General features: G+C 35.0%; 1 long non-coding RNA gene across 1 annotated transcript; it reads left to right on the top strand.

Annotated features, from left to right (window-relative positions):
- The first annotated feature begins 603 nt into the window (after positions 1-603).
- Positions 604-6,157, top strand: LOC123536134 (uncharacterized). The gene is made up of 3 exons (XR_008368150.1): positions 604-710; positions 4,767-4,897; positions 5,970-6,157. It is a non-coding gene; the product is annotated as an uncharacterized LOC123536134 (long non-coding RNA).
- The last annotated feature ends 305 nt before the right edge of the window (positions 6,158-6,462 follow it).

Below are 6,462 nucleotides of genomic sequence, written 5' to 3'. Positions count from 1 at the left end.
TTTTGTATTCCGAAGTAAAATTTGACCTTGATTTTGACCTAGTGACCTACTTTTACATTTCTCAAGCTACAGCCTTCAAATTTGGACCACTTGCATAGATTTGTGTTGTGTACGGAAATGAAATTTGACCTTAAGCTAGTCAGTAAGTCTTGAAATTTGGAACACTCAAAAATGTCACATTGGTGGGCGCCAAGATCACTCTATGATCTCTTGTTTCATTGTGGACCTATACTTGACGTTTTGGTAGCATTTTCAAGGAGATTTTTTTTCTTTTGCATTTATAGAAATGTAAAAAAAAACTTATTACTCATGTGTTCATACCCACATTTTAGCTGTCAGTTTGGAAGATATTCCATAGTTTTGACCTATACGTCAGACAAAAAATATCTCTTAAAAGATACACAACCCCTACATTTCTTGGTGTGTGTGTGTGTGTGTGTGTGTGTTTTTGTATAGGTCAATTAAAAACAAAAGGCTAGTAATTCTTTTTTTTTTAAATGGACCTGGCTATGTGTTAAGCTCTCAGAAGACGGTTAATTTTATATAGCACAAAACAGCAAATTTATTTACTACTGCATAACCTATCTATCGATTTAACCGGAAGTATAAATCAATATGGATGCCGTCTCGCTGTTTTTTGGACTGTAGATTCGTTACAAACAATTGTAAGCTGGAGCAATGATATAAATATTTATATCTTCTTCCCAGTTGTAAGCAAGCCTATTTATCATATTCCTTATAACCGAGTCAATGTAGATATATGTGTTCATCTATTACACAGTGTTTATTCCAGGAATTTTGATGTTAAGGGTTTCTTTCTTTATGCCCCCGGTGTTGCCGCCCAGTGATAGTCGGAAATCGACGGTTGGGTGAAAGATGTAGATGTAGATGTAGATGTTTTCCCTTGACTTTTGAAAATGAGGGTCAATTTGTGATCCCTAGTGTTTCACATCTGGGGGTCATTTCCAAATTTCAGCTGCCAAACGAAGTGATAAAAATCAGGAACATGTCCGCTATCCAGAATGAAATCGCCGAGGGTAACTGAAATATTTTGCTCGTAGAGACTTGTACTGGTTTCAGACCAGTTTCCGATAAAAAATGAGGGTTTTCATTATATTTATTTTTAAATACAAATTGTTTACAAAAGTAATCTACAAATCATTAAACCCTAGTCTTTACTCTTTGCAAGGATGTAAACAATACCGGCCTTATCTGCGCATGCGTCCAAAACAGGGGCTCCGAAAGGGCAGTCTAATTAACGTTAATTGGTTTATCTACAGTACCAGTTTCCGATAAATGGATTTTTAAGCAGCTTTAAAATTGATTTGACTGAAAACCTTTTATAATTTTGATTTTAAATTATGTAATTAACCTATACTACTTTTTCCCATAAATCGTACAGAGTGTGGCTATCTTCCGTTCCGTTACGTACGGTACCGTACAGCACCTTACAATCATATTATGCAACACTTCAGACAAGCACCTTTCACATCGTGTACTTGTCTAGCTTGTAAACAGTAGTTTATTTGATTACTGTATACATTGTACCCCACTGTATATGGGAGTTTTATATTGATTTTAAGTCCTTAAGCTGTGTTATATAGATTTTAAAAAAGTAATAAAAAAAGATAAAAGTTCAAGTGGAGGCTGGGATTCGAACCCACGACCTCTTACACCTGAAGCGAGCGCTTTACCTTGTAACTAAATACCTATGTGATACATTAGCAATATAATTTCCTTAATATTTTATCTAATTATAAAGGGAGAGTAATTCTACAACGGAGTGCAAATCATAAGCTCAGGATTTACCTCCCTGGAATAGGACAAACATGGGTTTGTCTTCCGCGCATGCGTGTCATGTGAAATCCCTCAGATGTAAACAAAACAGAAAGTTGATTGCTTAATAAAGAAGGTAGAATTTCTCTGTAAACACTTGTCATTGATGAACGAAATTTCGCTCGATGCTTGCTTGTGAAACAGCCTTTCAAATCATATAATATTCCCTTTATGAAGGGTTACATGAAAGGAGAAATTACAAGAATTCGGATACTGGTACTGTTCGGGTACTGATCCGATACCAGTACAGGCTGGTAACATTGCCCGATCGGGCTTTCGACATAAAAACTAATATTTCTTGACAAATAATGAAGATATTTCTTTCAAACTTGGTCCGTTTATTAAGCATAACATATGATGCATATTAAGATAGAAATAATTTTGTTGCCTTCAGTTTTGTTAGAATTACTTCCCTTTTTCAGATTTTTATGATGCATAATTTTTGAAGTCCAAAATAATTATGTTTTAATGCAATTTTTGAAACAGAAAAGGGTTCAATGGCTTTCTATTGCTCCAAACTTGTGCGCCATTCCTTTATTCTATATATTTAAGGTTAATACTTTGTTTCTAGAGCAGATATATATATATGAACAATATTTTTAAAACGAACATTTTTCTATAATGTTGTTAGTGAAAGCACAGTAAAATGCATACATCGAGAAAGCCATTGAACCCTTGTTTTTGTTTTATACTTAGCATTAGAACATTTTTTTTGGACTTCAAAAATTATGCGTCATAAAAATCTGAAAAGAGGAAATAATTCTACTAAAACTGAAGGCAACCAAGTTATTTTTATTTTAATTTGTATCATATGACATGTTTAATAAATGGACCAAAATTGATAGAAATATGTTCATTTATTTTCAAAAAATATTAGTTTTTATGTCGAAAGCCCGATCGGACAATGTTACCAGCCTGTTGTACTGTGTATTTCAAAGCAATTGATGGGGTCAGTTTAGTATTTATGGAAGGCTTTCTGGGCTTTTTTCCCCTATAAATCTACCTCCTGTAAAAGGAGGTAATCCCAATGGAAAAATGTATGTTTTTTTCCCGAAGTTGAATTTAAAATTCCCAAATGATTATACCTGTTAGGGTTTTTGCTGTTTTAAAATAGTTTTGCTAATTTGTATGTATATTTAGGTAAATTATAATACTGTTGAACAATTACTGAAATGCAATTCACTAATATTTCACACAAAAACACATTTATGTAGATTTTGGTAATTTGCAAATTGTCCCAATTAAGACAATTTCCGAGAGCATTTTCCCAATTCCACCGGTGTCGGTGGCATTCCCAAATTGATGAAAAAAAGGCCTGGCTTTAAATGTTTCGAAGGTGCGATCATGCAGGTAGCAGCTGCAAGTGTATAAACTCCAATTTTGGAATGTTCTATAAGTTTGCCGAGTAGCTTCCCATAGCATTACGCTCGCATAGTTCACCTTTTCATGATACTGTGACCAGATTTTTGGTCATCAATTTTTTTTTCATTTGACTAACATATGAAAAGTATATTTGCGTGAAAAAAAGGGATTTTTTATTTTTAATTGAACAAAAAATATACACTGGACCCGTGCCTGTGCTTCGAAGAAGGAGGGTACGCAGTAGAGTGAATGTGGTTAAGCCCGAACAGGGGGATAATTCTGAACACATTTTTCCAACAACATTTTTGTATTCTTGAAAGGCACCAATCTAATCCAAGACGTCAAATGAGTGATATCATCACATTCCGTACCAAATTGCAACAAATGCCAACTTTTGTGGCACATATTTTTGTCAAAATAACTGACCAGACTTTATATGAAAGCTTGCAGGAAAGTTGTTCTTACCTGTTTTTGTATTTCGGTGTAAGTAATATGCAAGGATCTGAAAGTATTGGTTTTTATAGCTGACAATGTTTTGATAGAATGCTTACTTCACGAGTATCCCATGGGAAAGGAGTTAACTGCATTTCTCATTATGGAAAACATTGAAAGATTAAATAGGCCGTTCGGAATTAGACACACTTGTTAATTAATGTGTGGCTAATTCCAAACAATCAATTGAGTAACAGTTTATCCAAAATAAGTATAGCATTATATTATATTTCAAGCATACAACTAGAGCTAGATTATTTATCAATAAATAAATAAATAAGTGTAGAACTACTACTTTGTAAATAAAAACAAGTTCAACTTGCTTTCATTCATGTTGGCATGCTAAATGCTTGTTTTGAACATCTGCAATATGATCCGCTCTGTTAGAGGAGGTGGGGACTCATGTGAGAAGCAATAGTAAGAGCTTGTCAAGAGCTGCAAGAGAATTTTGGTACCCTGCATGATAAGTTCCACATAACTGCTATGCATGTGAAAAAATGAATATGTTCCAATTGTGGGAGCAGATTTCACCCTAAATGTGTGGCAGATGAGTTATTGGATGTTACAGACGAACTTCCATTTGAATGCAACTACACAGACATTTTAAACAGTTATAACACTGCACACTGCATTATGTATAAGAATGTTTACAGAATCAACTTTTCAGACATTTAAACATGTAGGAAGTTGTCAAAATGTTGTGTTGTGCTTCTGCAAATTAGGTTTAGATACAGATACTCTGAAATACGAGTTATATGTTTTGTTTTATGAAGTTCCTTAGTTAAAAATGCAAGTAATACAGTAAAGAATGTCTATCTTTATCATTGTAAACAAACAAACAATCTATTATTAAAAAGTTGGGACTCTGTTGTTCGGAATTACCGCCACTGTTCGGGAATACACGTCCAATTATAGGTAACATCTTGTATACACTATACTGACAATATCTGTATACTTATATAGTTCGGAATTATACACGCTAAATCAGTTGGAATCATTATAACCAAGTTATTTTAAAATGGCAATATAAGTGGGTATTTCCCAACATTAAGCATCCGCTCTATATTATTTTGCAGATGTTGGTTAGCAAGTCGGGTAGTACATCAATCGGTTTTCCGCTGATTACTCAAGAGCGCTTGGGCCTAGAATAATTAAAGTTGATAGGGAGGATGGTCATGACCAGCAGATGACCTCTATTGATTTTGAGGTAGGTAGTCAAAGGTCACGGCCACAGTGACCTGGAACAGTTAAACTGTTTCTGGATGATAACTCAAGAACGTTTTGTCCTAGAATCATGAAACTTAATACTGTAGCCCAGAAAATGACCCCTATTGACTTTGAGGTCTGTAGGTCAAAGGTCAAGGCCACAGTGACCTGGAACAGTTAAACCATTTCCAGACGATAACTTGAGAGAATGCTTGGGCCTAGGATCACAAAACTTAGTAGGGAGGTTGATCATGACCAGCAGATGACCCCTATTGATTTTTAAGATCAGTAGGTCAATTGTCAAGGTCACAATGACCCAGTACAATTAAACCATTTCCAGACGATAACTTGAGAACACTAGAACACTTGGGCCTAGGATCATGAATTTTAATAGGGTTGTTGATTATAACCAGCAGATGGCTCCTATAGATTATAGGTCAGTAGGTCAAAGTTCAAGGTCACTGACCCAGAATGGTAGTTATGGTTAAACAGTGACTGGTAAATGACCCATAATTATTGATTTGAGGTCAGTACTTTAAACATTCAGTGCACAATGACCAAATAATTTCTGTTCCTTGTGCATTTACTGGATGCATCAAGGGGGGCATTTCGTGTTCTATGAGCTCTTGTTAATCTTAAAAAGGAAGTATTAAACATACGATGTTTCTCATTACAGATCTGGTGCACCTTTACTGTGCATGCATGGAATGATTATCGATTGGAGCGCACGGCAAAATTACGCATTTTTTTGCACGCATTTAGTGTATCATATGCATAATATACTGACTAAAGGTTATGGTTAGTATCACCATGGTTACAAAATATATACCGGTACATTTAAGATATTTTTCATTCAAATTGCTTGAATCCGGTATATACCGGAGTCTGTAATATATCACAGGCGCACCAGATCTGTTTTTAGTCACAGCCTTAAACATAAGGTAAATCAAGGGGAACAATCCAGAAAAAGTAGGCTATACTGGTATGACAAAAAAAGAAATTCTTTGTTTCATATAAAATTCAGCTGCTAAAGATCAATTTATATACAGTGTCTGACTTTCACTCTGTTGTAGGCCAAGTTCCCCAAGATAACCATACATTTGCTCCAAGAAAATGAAAAGAAAAAGAGGTGTTCAATAGTATGCACTATGCAATGAAGTGCAAGTCAATAGTTACTGAAGTCAGGTACCCTCATATTGCCGCATTTCAGAAAGTGGTTCGCAATAAACACCCTACTTTCGTTTTCAAGTAAACAGTTTGAAAATAGGTGAATATACAAATATAAGCATGAAAAGTCTCTCATTTTATGTAAAATTCATTCCACAAGTGAAATAATCTCCAAGTCCCCTACCTCAAAGGTCAAAGTCACACTTCAAGTTAATTGAGAGTAAATTGTCTGTGCCGTATATTATTTTTATCAAGCCCGCTTTTGTCCGGACCATAACTTTGACATGCATGAACCAATCTTGTTTATATTTGGCAGGAGTGTTTACCGCAATGAGAAGGCATGTCATGCACAAACCCCATGTTCCTATCTCAAAGGTCAAGGTCACAGTTTGGGGTTAA

Source organism: Mercenaria mercenaria, chromosome 17, assembly GCF_021730395.1.
Source record: "Mercenaria mercenaria strain notata chromosome 17, MADL_Memer_1, whole genome shotgun sequence".
Taxonomy (NCBI): Eukaryota; Metazoa; Mollusca; class Bivalvia; order Venerida; family Veneridae; genus Mercenaria; species Mercenaria mercenaria.
Note: the sequence above shows the minus strand (reverse complement) of the source record. Positions and strands in the feature narration are given on the sequence as shown.